At 41.1% G+C, this 19087-nt stretch overlaps 1 protein-coding gene across 4 annotated transcripts in view; it reads left to right on the plus strand.

Moving 5' to 3' along the window:
• Frmd6 (FERM domain containing 6) overlaps positions 1–19087 on the plus strand; it is a 77657-nt gene that overhangs the window by 16834 nt on the left and 41736 nt on the right. The window lies entirely within an intron of this gene.

The raw sequence follows: 19087 nt of genomic DNA on the forward strand, positions 1-19087 counted from the left end.
TTCAGAATTCTTGCTCAGTGGTAACTTTGAGTCTTTGTTTTATGAAGTTGTTGGTGTCCTGCCTTTTGGGGTTCTGAGCTGAACTGGAACCCAGTGTTGGACAAAAGTCAAAAGACTGATGATCTCTGGCCTTGTAACTTTCTCTAACTATACTGGGGGCTAGAAGCTCATGGCTTCTGGAAACTTAACACTATCTTGCTTATTCTTTGACTGAAAATCACTGGCTTCTTTAACTCTTTGTGCATAAATAAGTGGTGGGGGGGACTTAACTCTTTGTGCTTGAATAAGTGCTGGGGAAACTTAGCCCTGCAACAATTCTGGATAGATAAAAGATAATTTTTCTTACTGTTCTGTGCTTCAATAAACACTAAAAAACTTGACTGTTAATACTTAAATAAACACTAGGGAATTACAAAAAGGATTTATTGCTAATGCTCCTTTCTCTGGAGAGTCAGCCAGAAGCCTCTTGCTGGACAGGAGAGAGGCTTAGAACTTGTTAACTCTTTTTGAACCAGAGAGAAAGGAAAGGAAAGAAGCCACTCACACAGAGAACACACACACACACACACACACTGGGTGAAGTGGAAAATGGCTGCACCGCCTTTCTTTACCGCTTTCAGCCTTTTTATAGCTTTTAGACAAAAATTTTCTGTGTAAGAATTACCTCATAGATAAAATGTTCTATAAAAGGGGAGCTACAGAAAGGAAACAATAACAAGTTCAAAGCAGTGTATCTTTCTATAAGCTCATTATAAGTTCAGAGCAGCAGTTTTTACATGGCCTTGCCTTAGAGTGCACACTTGTGGCTTCATCCTTGAACCTAAATGTTTTTTCTTAAACACAAATTTGTCTCCAGCCTATTTCTCTTTTTAGTGTGGTTATGAAAGCTCACTATATTTCTTATTATGCAACCTTTACTTACTATTATAATGAGTGGGCATATTTTATTCTTGATTTAACTTTATTACATCATTCTAGCAAAACAGCTATCTTTTGTCAGGACCAAATGTTTACTGTGTCCCCATTTTAACTAAGCCTCCCCCACCCCCGTTCCTTCTTTCACCTTACTTTTATACATGATTTCTTCTGTCATTTAGTATATAGTGTGTTTGAGGGATATTAAGCTTCGTTAGAGATTTTGGTAAACATGTTCATGAGTGATTTTTTTTTAAGACAAAGTTCTTAATGCTTTGAATTTGTTGCCCATACAGTAGTTCCTTTTGCCTTCTTGGGAGCATTGAGCTGTCAGTGTTGACTCATTCATTCCCCTGCTGATGAAGGATATTTGCATTGTTTTGTTTTGGAGCCATGATATAAAGTTACCATGAATAGCCACATTATCTTCCTGTCTTAGTTGCATAATATACAAATATGTAACCTTAATAGAAACTGTCTAATTGTTTATGTAAAGTGCCTTGTACCATTTCAGGTCCTATCAGCTATGACCAAGACTCCTTGCTCCGAATTCTCACCGAGTCTTGGAACTGTTGGTCTTCTCAGTTCTATGCATATGTAGGGTGACTTACCATGGCTTTTATTTGTCTTCCTAGTGACTAATGATGCTGACCATTGTCTCAAGCACATATTTGTCCTTCTCACATATTCTCCACTGCAATAACTATTCAGATTTATTGGCCATATTTTTAAAAAGCTCTCGGTTTTGTTTAGTTACAAGAGCTATTTGTGTTATGTTTTTTTAGGTTTGTTTTGAAGCAGATGTTTAATTTTTTTCCAGTTTGAAGATTTCTTCATCTTTAAAGTGACTTTCAAAGGGCAAAAGTTCTGTGAAGGCCCATATTATACTACTTTGGCTATCGTATCTTTCATAAGAATTTTGTGAATGAGATAGTAAGACCTATTTTGTTGTTTTCAAAATTATTTTAGCTAATTTTGGATCCATTTGTTAATTTTTGTAGAGAAAAAGAACACTACAGAGTTTTGAAACTTTTATTTTTAAATAATTTGAGAACCACAATAAATTCCAAAAATAGTAGTTCTATTGTGGAACCCTTTATAGCCTCTCCACTTGGAGAAAGAAAAATCTCATAACTATATAAACTATATTTGCTTTCAAAACCAGGAACTTGACATTGGCATTAGACTATTCACTATGTTATAGATTTAGACTATTCACTGTGCTATAGGCTTAGACTATTTGTTATGATATAGGTTTAGACTATTTGCTGTGATATAGGCTTACAGTAGGTATATTTTGTCCTGGGTTGGGGGGGTTGTTTGGATTTTGTTTTGATATTTTGAAACAGGGTTTCTCTGTATAGCTCTGGATGTCCTGGAACTTGCTCTATAAACAAGGCTAGGCTCAAACTCAGACATCTGACTGCCTCAGCTTCCCAACAGCTGGGATTAAAGGTGTGCACAGCCATGTCCAGCTTCATCTTTGCCCTTTATATCTTGCTGGATTCAATACACCAAGTTTTTGTTAAGGGTTTATAATGACAAGGTTTTGGGAAATGCTGGCCTCATAAAATTAATTGGGAAAAGATTCTCTTTAATTTCCTGAAAACTTTGTATGGAATTGGTATTTTTTTTTCTTTAAACATTGATGCTAGTTGAAGGGACAGCATCTGAACTTGACATTTTCCTTGTCAAATTTTCCTGGAACTTTGATCTGTGTGATAGATAGTGGTGTATTCAGATAGCCTGTTTCTTCAGTGAGCTCTGGGGGTTTGTGTCTTTTGAGACATCTGAACATTTCAGCTATGTTGTTGAATCTATCAACTTCAATTGTCCGTGTAACTGCCCCAGTTACCAGATTTTGAATTCAGACTCTATTTTAGCCTGTGAACTATCATTTGGTCCTCTGAAGATCAGTTTGGAAGCTTATAAGGTATTTTGAAGTTGCCTTCAGACCACAGCTATTTCAGATACTTGCTATGGGAAGGGCCTTCAGAATAAGCCCTCTGTTGCCACATGTGCTAGAGGGCTGTTCTCCCTGGCTAGTGGAAGGAGAGCCATTCCTAGGACCCAAGAACTCAGGATTCTTTTGCCTATTGCTCTTTGAGGATTCTGTTTCTGGCTTTTCTGGAGGGTTTGTTTGTTTGTTTGTTTGTTTGTTTGTTTCCACACAGGCACCAATCAATACTTTGCCAGTGATTTCCAGCATGTCCCCCACCCCAAATCTTTGGCCCTCACTTTGTGCCTCTACATTCTCTTTGGTGTTCTGTGCTGCCCCAAGCCCCCATCTGCCTCTACGGCTCCTACTCAGATCTCCAATCTCATCTCAGTGAGACAGAAATAGACAAGAATTAGAAATTCCTAGATATGGTGTTTTTTTTTTTTTTTTTAATCTTTAAAACTCCTCTGACTAGAAGAAATACTCATGAAAATGTGGAGAGCAGAGTATTCAGAGGTGTTTCATGCATCATTTTCCCTTGGGCTGATTTCGAGGCATGGTTCCAGCAAATACTCATCTGCCAATGGAATTCTGTTTATAGGTCACCTAGAGTGTATCATATAGTTGCCACGAAAGACTGAAATGAGGAGCTGCTGCCAATGGTTTATCACTACTGCGATAACCTGGAGCTCAGGTATCCTTTCTAGTTTCTGAGTGCATTGATAGCTTGGGAAACTGCCACTCTTTACCCTCAAAGGAAATCATTCCCAAACTGTTAAGTAGATTGTGTTCAATTCGCAGATGGCTTTTGAGAGAATGACTAGAGGATCATCTGATTATTGAGACCTGTATTGAAGGTGAAATGACACCAGATAACATTTTCAAAATGTTATATGTGAGAAAGAATTCTCACCCAGCCCTCCATAGTAGAAAGCTCATCATTACAGGGAGTATGATTTCCTAACTCAGCCCCCAACCCCAGGTGCTGGACTTTGATCCTGGGTCCTAACATAAACCCTAAGCAGGAGTTCTGCCTCTGAGCCATATCCCTAGTCTAGACGCTCATTCATTCATTCATTCATTCATTCATTCATTCGAGACAGGGTTTCTCCATGTAGCCCTGGCTGGCCTGGAACTCACAGAGATCTACCTGCCTCTGCTTCCCAAGTACTGAGACTAAAGGTGTGTGCCACCATTGCCTGGCCTTATTTCCTTTTTTATTTGTGCTGTGTGTCTTTGTGTGTGTGTGTGTGTGACAATGATTCTTGTATAGTGGTCAGAGTGGGAGTAGGCTTCAGGAACGGGTTCTCTCCTTCCGCTCTGGGATGCTAGGATTGAACTCAGGTTTGTGCATGAAGGTCTTTTATCCACTGAGCCATGTCACTCAATTGAGTATTTTATTAATTTTTGGCTGTTTTGAGACAGGGTCTCTCTATGTAGATCTGGCTGTCATAGAACTAATTATGAAGATCAGGCTGGCTTCAAACTTACAAAAATCTGCCTGCCTTTTGATTCTCAAGTGCTGGGACTAAAGGTGTGTGCCACTGTGCTGGCAAGATGCATGCTTTTACTTAAAGCATTTGAATGGCTTTGCTTCTGACTCTGATGAAATGGTTCTGAGGCTACAAGCAAGAGCTAGGCTTGTCCTGGTTAGGATTGATGGAGTTGTTAGGGTGCCACTTTACCACTGCTGATGGGCATTGGTCCTACTGTGAGTGACAGCTGGCCACAGATGGGCCACCCTTCCAGTTCACCCAGGCTGAAAGTCCCTTGCTCATCTCAGGAATAGTTGCCTTTCCGGTGTGGTCACAGTCTTGTGAAAAAAGTACAGAGCCAAGGTGGGGTAGTTTCTGGTTTTGTTTGGCTTGGGACTTTTTAAAAGTGTAACCTTTAAGGTTGAGGCATATGGTTCCATTTTTCATGGAAGATTAAGCATGTTAGTGTAGGGTAAGGTGTGATTCTGATTTCCTTCCTCCACACCCTTTAAGAACTAGACTGTAAGTCTCTCACAGCATCAGTGGGTGATTACCGGAAGAAGGAATGTGCTGTGTAGAGGGAGACACACGCGAGGTAACTGGACTAGGCTGTTCCTGACTCACTTCTGCACTCAGTCAGCCTCACATACCATAGGGCACAGAGGCTCAGCACATGGCTGTTTCCATCCCCTTAGAAGAAATGCACTATAATTATGTTGCCCTAGATTTGCATCTTATTTTGAAACCCTAGTGAAAAGAGTTAGAGAAATAAGACCTGTGAGTAGGCATTGGGGGAAGCCATGCAGAATGCTGCCCCACAGGTAAGCGCCGTTCCACTCAAAAATAATATTCCAGCTGGTAGACCTGCTAGATTTTGGTAGTTACCTTCCAGAAGCTGAAGGAACTAAGTACTGGCTAGTGGGTAAAAGAGACAGCTTCAAGGTGAAGCTTCCCTGAGGTGCAATATAAGGGCGGTAGCCTGGCTTCCTCCCACCATGTCCCAACAGACACTTAATAGCAACACAAACCACCTTGACCTCCACAGAGCAAACCAGCTCATGAATTTGATGACACTTTCGGGACATTTGACCCAGGCTGGGCTGGGGCAGATGTTTTTAATGTGTCTGATAGAGACTCCCTGTGTGAACGTAGCTATGGTGAATATTTTGTGAAGCTGTAAAAAGTAGGTCACGCATAGAGCAAATACTTTTATCATTTTTCTTAAGTGCTTTTTAAACCATAAATCACAGTTCTGCCTGTATATATGACAGTCTCCAACTCATGTATTCAAAGCAAAACCCCCATGGGGGTGTAAAACAAGACTTCATAGCAATATAAAGCTTTTGTTAGAATGTTTTCCTTTGAAGCCTGTAGATTGTGCTTTTGATCTTTTACTGAAAAGGGTGTCTGTCCCCAGACTACATGTGTACAGGTCATGTGTGTATATATGCATGTACACAACCATACCTTGTGGAACTACAACATGTTTGAGTGTGTCTATGTAACAGTATAGTCTCAGTCTCATAGTTAATATATATAGGTATAAAAGTTGAATTTCTGGCATGTCAAAGTCTTTCTCTAGCTTCGTAAGTTTTCCCATATAATTCTATGGCTGTCAGATTTTTTTAAAGGCATTTTATTAGCACTTGAGTATGTTTGACGTAGTTAAATGCTTCCAAATGTTTCTTAACTTTCTATTAAATTTATAACTATTATACTTTCCGGAGAGATTTAAATTATCTCATATCCATTGCTGTTTTAAAGCAGAGAAGGAAAAATCCTATAAGGAAAAGCCCAACCCACATTGACAAGGTCATTTGCTCAAGTGATGGTTTTTTTTGGCTGTCCAGTTCCCAAGTTCCACAGAGGTGAAGATTTCCCTGGTTGTACTTTGTTACAATGTTTCCATCTAGTGTACTTAGAATCTCAAGACAAGAATACACATGTTGTCACTAAATTGTCTCCTAAGCTTTCATTAACATTGGATGCCCTGGGGTCTGTTTTTCAGTTTCAAAGCCGTGATAGCAATTATGTGGTAGGTGAAATCTTTTAAAATAATTTAGAATGTGATAAATTGCACACAGTTCTCAGTGGGTCACATTGTGAGGCGTGGCGGGCTTGTATATCTTTTTAAAAAGTGGCCACTAGTGTGTAGTTATTGGTCCCATCAGTACTCACTGATTGATTTCACCTTCTAAATTGGAAGCTCACACATAGAAAAGAGCTTAAATGTTATATGAAATTCTTAATACAATTTTGTGATTAATCATTCCTTTGCTTTCATTGGTAGTCTTGCCATGTGTGTCCTGTCTTCCTAAATGAATCATTCTTTATTTTTACCTGTTTTTGAACTTGTTAGTCATAGAGCTTGAGTTATATCTTTCTGCTAATTTGATTTTTTTCCATCATTTTTGAGATTTATATTTGTTCATTTTTAGCTGTAGCTCACTCCTTTTTCCCTGTGAGTGGTTTGAATGCTGAATACTTTACTCTTGGCAGGGGATGCCTCTCTTTCCAACTTGTATGTGTATTACTATGGGGAGCTATTTAACATGGAAAACATGTGGTATTCCAAAAACAGATAGCAACTTCTCAAATGTTTCATTCAGTTTTTTTGAAGGCATTGTAATTGTGTTCTCTTTGGACAAAAATGTTTCAGGAAAAACATCAAAAAAGTTAATTTTTTTAAAATATATATGTATATATATCAAATAATGAGAATTTCACAACAAAGTTATCATTTACAAAACCGTAATTCCTGTGTCAGATGGGATTGAGTGCAAGTCCCGTGAATGAAGGAATCAAAGATTTCATTGTAGAAATTAGAAGCAGATGCTTCTCAGTCCAGTGTTTTCCCTGAGAACAGCACGTTTTGTTGGCTGTGTCAGGCTGGAAGTTCATCCTGGCTGAAAGGAATTTTTGTGCCTCAGTGCTAAGCCTGATATGACTTTTGAATACAGAATGCTGAGGAAATAAAAGTTTCTGTGGTTTAAAATTCATGAATTTTAAGCATTGCTTTTGGCTTCCCTGCTGATTGCCTACCCAGCCTCACCATCTTGGCTCTTGCCTTCCCTGTGGTACTCAACTTTAGGGTTTTTCTTTGGGGGGGAGGGGGTTGGGGGGGGTCTTTTTTTTTTTTTTTTGGTTTTTTGAGACAGGGTTTCTCTGTGTAGCCCTGGCTATCCTGGAACTCACTCTGTAGACAAGGCTGGCCTCGTACTCAGAAATCCACCTGCCTCTGCCTCCCAAGTGCTGGGATTAAAGGTGTGCACCACCACTGCCTGGCTCTCAATTTTAGTTTTAAAAATGCATTTCACCGGACAGTGGTGGTGAACGCCCTTAATCTCAGCACTTGGGAGGCAGAGGCAGGCGGATTTCTGAGTACGAGGCCAGCCTTGTCTACAGAGTGAGTTCCAGGACAGCCAGGGCTACACAGAGAAACCCTGTCTTGAAAAAGGCAAAAAAACAAACAAACAAAAGTAATCTTTTACAGGCAGGTGGATTTCCGAGTTTGAGGCCAGCCTGGTCTACAGAGTGAGCTCCAGGACAGCCAAGGCTATACACACAGAGAAACCCTGTGTCAAAAAACCAAAAAAAAAAAAAAAAAAAAAAAAAAACAACGGATTTGTGTCGTACTTACCATATGTCTTACATTTTTTAAATGATGTTTTGTTGAGAGTGTTGGGGAATGTGTTTAGAGGAAAAGGTAAGATGTGACCATTTTGTCTGTAACTCTTGTAGATGTTCAAAAAGCTGTGGTCAATACCTAATACCGCGGGGAAAGAAAGGATTTGTTTGCTTGCTTGTTTGTTCATTAGTGTTTGAGACAGGGTCCCCCTCTGTGGCCTGTAATTCACTGTGTAGCTCAGGATGGACTGAAACACTCAGCGGTCCTCCTGTCTCAGCCTACTGAGTGTTAAAATTGCAGTTACGAGCCAAAGGCTGTTTAAGAAACATAATATTAATCTTAATTACTAAGGAATTTTCTTTGCTTTTTTTGACAAGCAAGTGTAAAATATTCAGCAAGTCTCACTGGGTTCCCAGTGTAGAAGTGGAACTGTTCCAAGCATTAACAAGCTAATAAAAACCTGTCCCAGGAAAAGGATGAGATTCCCTGCTGACCAGAAACAGAGGCAGCAGCTGCTGACCAGCCAGGGACCGGGAGACAGGCTTTCTAGACCTGCACCTGCACTGTCTAGGGAGCAGGAAGGATGCTGTTTGTTTTCTCAAAGAAGTTGGCAGATGGGACAGGATGCGAGGGAGGATGTTCTGGGCAGAGGGAACAGTGTGGTGAAAAAGCAAAAGAAAGACAGTGAAGTAAATCTCAGTGACTGAGAACATGAGTGACAGAGGACCACAGTGCCTGGACTGTCATGTGTTCCCGAGAATCACTAAAGAATGCAAGCACACACATTATCCGTGATCAGAAGTGTACTTTCATAACACAGTAGCATGTGAGGATGTGGTTAAGAAATCATGCTAGTCCAAAAATGTGAAAATCCTGGTGAGAAAAACAGTAATCGTGGAGCGGGTCATCCAAAGGGTGGAGTACAGGAAGAGGGATGTTATTTTTCTCTTCTAAGATGATTTTTAAATGTTTATAGAGCACTCAGATCTTTCATGAATTGAAGATCACTCTGTTATTCACCCCTTCTCTCCAACCCCAGTCTTTGTGTTTTGAAAGATTAGCTATCAAAACAAATCAGGTTGTCTGTTTTCATTTTATCACTATGCCATGTGAAACTGTGTTCTTCAACTAAGTATTAAAATGTAGGAGTGCTATTTAACGGATTTAACTTCATTTTCTCTGGGGTATGACTGGGGCAAATATGATATTTGTGTCAGGGTTTTAGAAAGAGTGACAGATGGCCCTGACTCCTTTTATGGACTTCAGGAACAAAGCTCTTCCAATCACTGAGCAATAGATTGATGCTTGTCCCTGCAGTCTAGAAAACAGACATCCAAGTCTGATTTGAAGGAATAGGGCAAGAAAAGTCACATGGCTTCCCTGAGTACCACTGCTGCCTTGCCCTTTGCTTAATCTTCTCAAGCAAGTAGAGTGCAGATGCTGGGGAAATAACGATGGGAGGGGCAGAAGTTGGGAGCAGGAGTCGGAATAGCAACAGTAGAGCTGGAAAACGTCAGGATAGCTAGAGCAGGTGATTGGTCGAGTGGCTGTCATCCTGGCTGGCTCATTTGATAGCAGTATTTAGTGTTTAACCAGGATAGAATAGTATTACTCTCTGTTGTTTCTGCTGCGTCAACTTTGACTCCTCACAGAGGAGTCCTCATGAGCTCTGATGGCCAGAATTTAGCAGTGTGGTCTGAGGGATGACAAGCACACATGCAGGATAGTTGTCTCTTCATGTGACATCATCAGCTTGAATGCTGTGACACCATAAGCTTTATGAGCACCTGTCAATGTGACGCTCCAGAAGTTTCCATGTCTGAGTTCCGCATTAGGAACTTTTACTGCTATATTCATGCAGATGTTCCAAAACTGGAAAACCTCTAGAAATACTCTGGTCCCAAGAATTCAACTAGTAATATTTTACTAAGCACCAGGGTGCTCAGGTGCCAACTGTGGTTACTTACTGGTTTGGATTCCTGCGTTGCTCCTGTGGTTATATTGCAAAGGTACATAGTGGCTGTTGCTGGTGTGGGTGTTTGTGATTAGAAGGATGTGTGGCAAATGGCTCTTCCTGATGGCATCTCTGATGCACTATGGTTTACAAGCACCTTGCCGTGTATAGACATCTGTTTCTTCCTCCTTGCTTAGATGCATACTACTTCACCAGGTATATTTGTTCAGAAGTATAATATGCTTCAGTAAGATTATTGCTCCAGAAGTGTGGTTATTAAATCCAAAGATGTAAATATCTTTATGACTGTTACTATAGATAATGCAGTATAAGTTGTAGTGACTGCCCATGCCAACCATGATGTAGGACAGTGTGTCAGCTGTTTTATCATAATATGACACACTTGTTTGGTCCTTCACATGCTCTTCTCAAGTCAAGAAGCAACTGCCTCGATTAACTTTGAGACCAGAGCAATCTGCTATACAGTTCTTTTCCGTTCCTAGCTCTGAGGTGTAGCAAATCTCATTGGTTAAATATAATCATGAAATGACCACAGAGGGAAGGGTGGAGAGGAGAAAGAGGTTAGCTACCATGAAGAGAAGAAATTTCTTTTAGATTTCAAGATACAGTCGTTAGCAAAATAAGTTAGAGATCCACATATGACCAAAAAATGGTGTGCCTACTTTCCTTATATTCTGTAAGTCCAGTTATATTACTTGGCATAAATAGTATACAGTGTGTATACAAGAATTTCACTTAGATAAGTGACCTGTGTAATAATCCTTACAACAATCTCGTGTCAAAGATGAGAAAAACAGTGGCAAACTGAAGAGGTTTGCCCAGTGCTTAAAGTGTCACAGACAGACGGACGGACGGGCAGACAGTCTGGCAGACTCTGTTCTTTTTTTTTTTTTTCAGACTCTGTTCTTGAGTAAGCAATTGCTCTGTAACCATCACATTCCTAGACTTTCTGTTGCTTCCACAGCTAACTGGCATTCTAGAGACAGACAAAGCTATTTCCCACACACTAACATAGCAGCCTGTGAGGCTGCTTTTAATGATTAGTTTAATGGCTTGGCTTGCCTCTTACTAGCTATATGAAATAGGCTCTAATTGTTTGTTTGTTTGTTTGTTTGTTTTTATCAAAAGTGTGTTTATATTGCTAGTAGCTCATTTGCCAAATAAGGTGGCAACTGCTTTTTGGGTTGTTGTGTTTGCAGAGACTCTCCCACCCCCAACCCCAGCTACTGTAATTCATTACAAACGGACAGTACAGTAAAAGTACATGCAGCATCATGGCTCGCAGAAAGTCATACTGGGACAGGGTTCTTCACCCAAACATTAATACTCAAGACGGGATGGCCCTTTGCTGTGGAAAGCACTCTTGTGAGTTAACTGCACAATATGCTTGTTTCCCTTAAATGAGTTTATTGGTTATGGCGCTCTTATAAAGTAGTATTGTCTGCAAAGTATGGATGCCTACAGTTTCCGAAGTTGGCTCTACCCCCCTTCTAGGTCTGCTCTGCTCATGGTGATGTTCACCACAGAGCTCATTGCCCATTGTCTCTTTCAAGTGGGGAGAAGTTTTAAAACACAGTGCTGTTCTTTAAGTAAAATAAATATGAGTGTTGCTACACAGCAAAAGGTAGTAGTATTGAGTAACCAGTTAACTTCTTACTGGATACACGGAATTAAAGAGGATATACTCAGCAGTTGCAAGTGCCAGTGAAGGAGACCAGAAGGGATAGCTGAGCTTCTTCTGGGAATTCCTGGTGCTTTGTGGCCTCTGGGACAGATATCTGTAACTATTCAAATGATACGATACTGCCTGGTTCTTTCTGAGTTTCCCCTCAGTGATGGCATCCTTCTCAGGAATAGTCCTTATCACACAGGATTGCCAGCAGGCATATAGGAAACAACCCAAAGAGAAAGATGGCTATTTCCATCCTAGCAGTTATATAACAAAGGTCTTGGAGGAGCCCTGTTTTGCCTATAGTTATATGTTCACTCCATACGTAGGTGAAGCATTGTGTCTGGAGAATCGAGTGCCCTACCTGTTCGGTACTGGGCCATACCATACCCTACCCTATCTCTGAGCATCCTTCGGTCAGCCAGCACACATCTGAGTACACCCGTCCATACTCACCAGCTCTTTTTACAGAATTTCAAAGGTGTAATGACCTAATACACTGTCACTAAACCATGTACAGCCAGCAGTACGCTTTCCCCTTCCCAGGATAAACCTGCAGTAACATAGCTCAGCTGCTGCATCTGGCTGTGAAGTTGAGAGCTGTCTCTGAGATGACTTACTGCATGGCTCAGTTGTGGCTGTTCTTCTCCCTACCTGGAAATTCATAGCTACTAGCAAACAACCTTTCTTATCTTAAAAAAAACAAAACAAAACAAAACAAAAAAAACTTGATACTGAATGTTTTATATTCATTATACCATTTCATTTATCCAGCATTTTAGGAGGCTACTGGTATGGATTTTACAACTGAAGAATTCGTCTCAAGTTAGGAAATGTACACATGGTCAGCCAGCTGGTATATTAGGATCTAGGGTTAACTGATACTCTTTCCTGTGCATGCTGTAAAACTCCTGAGGACCAGCTCTGGGGCGTGTCCTGACTCTTTCCCCAGTGCCTCATTTCTCCACTAGAGCAAGGTTGGAAAGTGCAGAAAAAGAGCAACAGGAAACGGATGTTCTTCCCAGAACATTATACCATCAGGCTGCAGGTGCTTAGTGGCCACTGGGCACTTTCTCCTTAGGTGCAGTTGTCACTACAAAAACTAGCCATAGAGCTGGAGAGATGGCTCAGTGGGTAAGAACACTTACTGCTCTTTTAGAAGACCCGTGTCTTCTAAACATGTCTGTGGACAGAACCTACATGACAGCTTGTAACCCTCTCGAATTCCAATTATCTTTTCTGGCCTCTGAGCACAGGGCACATATGTGGTGCACATACATACGCCTAGGTGAGCACTCATGCACATACATAAACAGACACTATCCCAGCTAGTCATTCCTCTTACTAAATGATACAAATATTTGTCCCAAATATCTCATGGAAGCAAATGACCCTTTTAAGATCCTTTATTAGCTAGAATATCCAAGAGGATCACAGGTCAAATGCCATCTTTCCAGGTCATTGTTCATATTTTCAGGTCTTGAGTAGAGAGCTCCTTGGACCATGTGCCCAGTAACAGGAGTGCATGTGCCTGTCCAAGCAGCATGACCACAGAGTCTTGTTTCAAGAAAGCTGAATTTCAAAGCTATTCTATGACTGCAGGCTATGTTAATCTACAAAATTAGAAAAAAACTAGACTTTAAGAGTTCAGGACAGCCGGGCCATGGTGGCGCACGCCTTTAATCCCAGCACTTGGGAGGCAGAGGCAGGCGGATTTCTGAGTTCGAGGCCAGCCTGGTCTACAGAGTGAGTTCCAGAACAGCCAGAACTACACAGAGAAACCCTGTCTCAGAAAACCAAAAAAAAGAGTTCAGGACAAGCCAGGCGGTGGTAGCACACGCCTTGAATCCCAGCACTTGGGAGGCAGAGGCAGGCAGATTTCTGAGTTCGAGGCCAGCCTGGTCTACAGAGTGAGTTCCAGGACAGCCAGGACTACACAGAGAAACCCTGTCTCAAAAAACCAAAAAAAAAAAAAAAAGTTCAGGACAGATTTTTTTACTTTGGAATTAAATTGCTGGTTTTTAATTTAAAAGAAAAAGAATACACATTTGGACCTGTGTTCAATTCCCAGCCCCCATGTCAGGTGACCTACAACTTTGTAGCTCCAGCTCCAAGGAATCCGACTCCCTCTTCTGCTCTTAGTGGGCATTGCATTCATGAATGCTTACACATGCTCACACACACTTAATAAAAACAAATCTTACAGGTATTTCATAAAAGCGACAATGAATAATTTTGTCCCAGGGTAAAATTTGGCAGTGCCTGTTAGCATTGTGAGTTGTCACAACTGGTAAAAAGAAGGGTTTCTGGCACTTAGTAAGCAGAAGCATGAAGCAGCTAACATACATGTGATTCAGGATGAACTCCACGCAAGATACTGTTTGGCTTCGAATAACAGCAGTGCTGAGTTAGTTTATTTTTCTCACTGTTGTGACAAAGTGCCCAATAAGAGAACCTTGGAGGAGGGAAGATTTATTCTGCTTCTACAGGTGTAGAAGGCACAGGCCATTCTGTAGGGATGAGATGTGTGGCTCTGTGGTAACAGGAGCATGTGGCAGTGTCCTGTATGGTAGTGCAGCAGAGAAAGCAGAAACACCAGAGGTGGATGCAGCCTCCACAGGCCTCTCTTTTCTCAGGTACTCATCTTTTCAAACTATCCCTTAACATCTCAAAAGTGCCATAATGTCCTCAAACAGTGCCACCAGGAGCCCAAGTGCACCTGGAGGATCCATTGTACATTCAAGTGCCAAGGCTACAAAATGAGGTCAGGAATGTGTGTTGTTAGCAAACAGCCAGCGGTTAATGAGTGTTATTCCACATGTCTGACCTTGGTGATACCTAGTGCCTCCTCTGTAAGATCTGAATAGAACAGACAAACAAGAAAAGGCAGAATTTGAAGTGGCTGAGCTAAGTGTTCATACAGAGGTGATGCTCTGATACAGCATCAGGCTGTCTGCATACGTTGGTTTTCTGTGATGCAAGCTCCCAGCAGGACTTGCTCACACAGCCTACCTACGTTCCAAGGAGAAAGACAGCTGATTCCTTACAGGGGAACATGACAAAGGGGCCACCATTTTCTTCCTTATCACACAAGTGCTTAGTAGCAGTGCCTAGCATGCAGCAGGCATGTAGCAAATGCTAGCCTATCATCAGCACCGTTACTTCACCCGTGCTGAGCAATGAGCAAGCCTTTGCATTTACCATTGTCTGCCTGGAGATTTCCTGAGACAGATGGGTGAGTGGGAGGATGGAAGACATGACACTCTGCTCTTTACTCAGGTGTTTGCTCACACATCAGCCCATCAGCAAGAGGCCCCATCACCTGATACAATAGCGTGTCTACACGGCACGGCCACAGCATCAGCACCCTCATACTGGCCTACCGTATATGCTCACTGCCTGTTTATCACACAGTAGGTGTTTCAAACACATATTGTGTATTAATAAAATAAATGGGCAAAACTGTGGAACGTGTTCTATGAGAGACATGTGGTAGCATTTTAGAACAGCATACTAAAGCCATGGTTCTCAGGCTTCCTAGTCCTGCGACCCTTTAATACAGTTCCTCATGTTATGGTCACCCCAACCATAAAATTATTTTTTATTGCCACTTTATAACTGTAATTTTGCTCCTGTTAAGAATTATAATGTCAATACCTAATATTTGATCCCCGTGAAAGGATCACTCAACCGCCAAAGGGATTTTGACACACAGGTTGAGAACCACTGCTCTAGACTGATTTTTTTTTTTAATTGCAGAGTCTAGCTTACAGTATAGACTATATTTCTGAACTTAAAGTTGTCATTCAGTTGTATCATCCCTTGAGTTGACATGTTATTGCCCACCCATGTATGTGCTTTGGGGAATCAGAAACAGTATTCAAGCTTCTTTGGCAGTGATCCTGACTGGAGAGTTGTTACCCACATTGGAGGAGAAGCCTTAGCTTCTGTGTTCTGTTTTTCAGCGAGTAGTAAGCACATAGTCTAAGTGCTCTCTGTGTGCCCTAAGCTCTGTAAATGGGAAACAGTTAAGTTAGAGGGTAGGATTCTCATAGTCCACTTTCCAAAATAATTTCCTTTGTTTTTGTTAGGTAATAGAGTGGCCATACTGGCTGCTGATGGATTCTTTCTTACTTGTATCTGCTTTTCATGATCTTGACAAGGATCATTATCGTACACTTTAGGGGATAGTCCCAGAAAAAAAGATCCTTTTTTGCCTCCATTCTAACTGAAACTGTATTATGTGGGTAAAAATTCAAGACTGAAGATTCTATGGATATGGCTTTGTAAGTCTCTTTGGGGAAAGAGTAGTGGGTCTGATCACTGCCAGCACAGTCTTTTATAACTACCTGGTTTATCCAAAAACTATGGAACAAACAGGCATTGCTTTGGGGTAGGAATATGTCTTCTTGGGACTGAGTTGGGGCTCAGTGTAGGATATAGATCAAGTAGCCAGTAGTCCTCTACCCAATTTTTGCAATCCAGATTGGTATAAATTCTGTCTAGTTAAATGTTTCCCAGGACAGTCTAGTTTAAGACTAAACTTTATGCTGGTGTGAATTGGAGATAGGTTATGGTTTGATTTGTGTTTGCCTTTTTAGTGGAACTTTTAAACCAGCCTTAATACTGTCTTGGCACAGTGAAGGCTTAATCCTGTCCCTCTTCGGGGGAGTCATGTTTGCCACCCTCAAAGTGTTAAGTGCAGCCATGGAACAATGCTACTGCTTCTGACCTGGGTTCCAGTAAATCTGCTGCAGTAGTCTTTGTCCTGACTTCTGTACTATGTCCGAAGCATAAAACAAAAGTTGAACCTATGGAGCTGGAGAGATGGCTCAGTGGTGAAGAGTACTGACTGCTCTTCTAGAGGTCCTGAGTTATTTTCCAGGAACCACATGGTGCCTCGCAACCATCTGTAATGGGATCTGATGCCCTCTTCTGGTGTGTCTGAAGACAGCTATAGTGTACACATACATACATACATACATACATACATACATACATCTTTTAAATAAGTTGTACCCAAATGAAAATTTTCATGTATTTTAATGAAGCCCTGAAAACATCATAAAACCTCAGAAGATTTTCCCCCATAGTTTAACTTTTCCACAAAGTAGGTCAGTAGAAATGTCCTGCTTTAATTGGTTCAATTAAAAATGGGAAAACATAAGACTATTTCAATATGAAATGCAGATTTAAATAGGAAGAATTATAATGGGGTTAATATCACTTAAGGGTATGATTTAAAATAAGATATATTCAATCATAGCTTATAATTTATGTAGTAAAGACAAGCCTAAATGTTGGAATAGCCCAATAGATAGGAAAAACTTTTGCCATGAAATTTATTAGCATGATAAAGAATTACTCCAGAACTCACTTTCCCAAGTGATAGGCCTAAGAATATTGTTTACCTGGACCTTAATAGCAGGCTTTGGGGAGAGAAGAGTTCTGTGCTCAGTGAGTCTGTGAAATGTTGTCAGACTTAAGTAATTTGCCTCCACAACTTCTCAGAGATTTTAATACTTTGTGAATTTTTGTTTGTTTGTAATTTTCTTTGTTTTCAAGACAGGGTTTCTCTGTATAGCCCTGGCTGTCCTGGAACTCGCTCTGTGGACCAGGCAGACCTCAATCTCAGAGATGGTCCTGCTTTTGCTTCCTGAGTGCTGGGATTAAAGATGTACCTCACTACTGCCCCACTTACTTTCTGCATTTTTAAGAAAGGTTATAAGTAGGGTGGGGGCTCTCGGTCTCCAAATTTAACCCATATTAGGAATTTTATTAGATTCAGGGTTTTTGAGACAGGGTCTCCCTCTGTAACCCTGGCTGGATTGGCCCCAACTTGCAGCCATCATCCTCCTTCTGAGGGCTAGGATTGGAAGTGTGTGCCACCACATCTGGCTTGTGTTTGTTTCCATGAAATAGGATCTTGTTGTATCTAGAACTGGATTGGAATGTACAGGAGCCCAGAGTGGCCTTGAACTTGAAATTCTCCTGCTCGAGTATACCAGCATGGACCTGGCTTGCTTTAGGGGTGTATACCTTTGGAAGTGCTGAGAACATTTTCAGCAGTAGCAATGAGGGGTCATACTCTGATATTGGCCAGCTCTTAGGATGTTCTCCCAGCATTTTCCCTGAGAGTGTAGTGGAATCCAGCACTGTGTAGGTTCCTTCCCTAAGTGAAGTGGAGGTCTCCACATGTGCCTGTAGCTATCATGAGTAGATGTGTCTCTGTGGCTTGGATTCTCCATTAATCCCTAACCCTATGTGTGATTCACATGTAGCCAACATCATCCTTCCAGCTAGTACTTGGACACTGTTGACTAAGAGTACACTTTCTCAATTCGTGGCTGCATTTGGAGAGCAGCTCCTAGAACTCAGGGACTGAGCATCCACCCCAAAGAAGATGACAGTCCTGGCCTCCAAAGGTGTGCTGGAAACCAAGGGGGAACAATCACCCTTTTCCTTTAAGGAAGACAGAACATCCAAGTGATGGATGGTCCCCTTCCTAAGCAGGAACTACTACATACAAGATTCCCACCTAATTTCGGTTTTGAGTAATTCTCTTGAAGATTGTATTTTATTTATGATTTTAAAAATCGCTAGATCCTATTTACTCCTGGTACCATCTATGAATAGATTCTCTCTGGCTGAAAACAAATGAACTTTAAGGAGCTGATAGGTCAGGTTTCTGCCTTGGAAATCAGTTTCATATTCCTGGACTTACTTTCCCAAATCCTGCAAATACAGCTGCAGAGGAACAATATAAATACCAGTGACACAAGAGACAGCTAATCTTAACACACTGCAGCTGAATAATGCCCTTATAGCAACACATGAAGCACTCCTCAAGAGATGGAAAAATTCACCAGGGCTTTAAAATTATTCCACAGGGTCTCACCAATGCCTGGAGACAGAAAACAGAAATGAAGGACGGAATACTGAATACCAGAGATAAAAGTTTCATTACTTGCAAGCAAAGTTCCATACTTCAAAACTTTAAAAAAAAAAATCAAAAACAAAAACAAACAAAAAACCTTAGTGTTACTAAACTGACAAAACTGGAGAGGTTTTTAAAGCCCATAGTTCTTTTACATATTGATATGATTTGATAATACAGTCTCAGTATTGCAGTGTGCTATTTTATTGATGAACTAATGAATTAAATTTTCACCATCCAGATAGAGAACCAGGAGAATGCAGGACATAAAAACTAAGGAGGATTTAATAACCATGGAGAATGTCATGGAGAAATCAGTTACAGTAGCTACTGCAGCTCCCATGGGTAGTCTAGCAGCCAGGGCTTCCTTTGTAGAGCCAGCTGGTGAAATGAAAGTCACCAGCGATCAAGCATGAATGAGACAGGAACCAAAGACTCATCCAAGTTCTGTAGTCCTGGAAAAGAGGCTTTTGTTGATGCTGTTTTTGTAGTTCATTCCAGAACCCTATCACCTCCCTGGTGAACCGGAAACCCTTCAGTCAGGGTCCA

The sequence above is a fragment of the Grammomys surdaster genome, unplaced genomic scaffold, assembly GCF_004785775.1.
Source record: "Grammomys surdaster isolate TR1022 unplaced genomic scaffold, NIH_TR_1.0 127, whole genome shotgun sequence".
NCBI classification, from domain to species: domain Eukaryota; kingdom Metazoa; phylum Chordata; class Mammalia; order Rodentia; family Muridae; genus Grammomys; species Grammomys surdaster.